Raw genomic sequence first — 557 nt, 5'->3', positions numbered from 1 at the left:
GGATTAGATGTCCTTGGAGAGAAGCTGTCAAAGCGCAAGCCCCTTGCTGCCTGCTTAAGGGACCTTGACACCAACAAGGATTAGATGTCCTTGGAGAGAAGCTGTCAAAGCGCAAGCCCCTTGCTGCCTGCTTAAGGGACCTTGGGCATCCGGGACCTTGCGTTTTACCCAAGCCTGAGTCCCTGACAGCCTCCTGGTGTTGAGATCCAGACAAAACAGTAAATCAAAAGAAAGCAGAGGGCATGGAGCCGGGTCCCAGAGACTTGCAATTACTACTGCCCAGCACAGTTAACACGCCCAAGGGTAATTGCTAAATGGCTGGCATGTATGGACTTGGCCACCCCCACACCTAACCCCAATGGCCAGCAGCCCCCTGCGCCCTGGCGAGTGTGCTGCCCCTTTGGAGAAGGACAAAGTGGGTAAACCAATGGGGCTTTCTGTGAGAATTCAGCCTGTTCGCACCTGCATGACTCTTAATACTGGAGATAAGCACTTGTTTCATTACTACTATAGATGATTTAGATAATGTAGGCCTGGAGGGAGGGAGGGAGGGAGGG

Source organism: Hipposideros armiger, unplaced genomic scaffold (genome assembly GCF_001890085.2).
Source record: "Hipposideros armiger isolate ML-2016 unplaced genomic scaffold, ASM189008v1 scaffold_45, whole genome shotgun sequence".
In the NCBI taxonomy this organism is placed as follows: Eukaryota; Metazoa; Chordata; class Mammalia; order Chiroptera; family Hipposideridae; genus Hipposideros; species Hipposideros armiger.
This window is presented reverse-complemented; position numbering follows the sequence as displayed.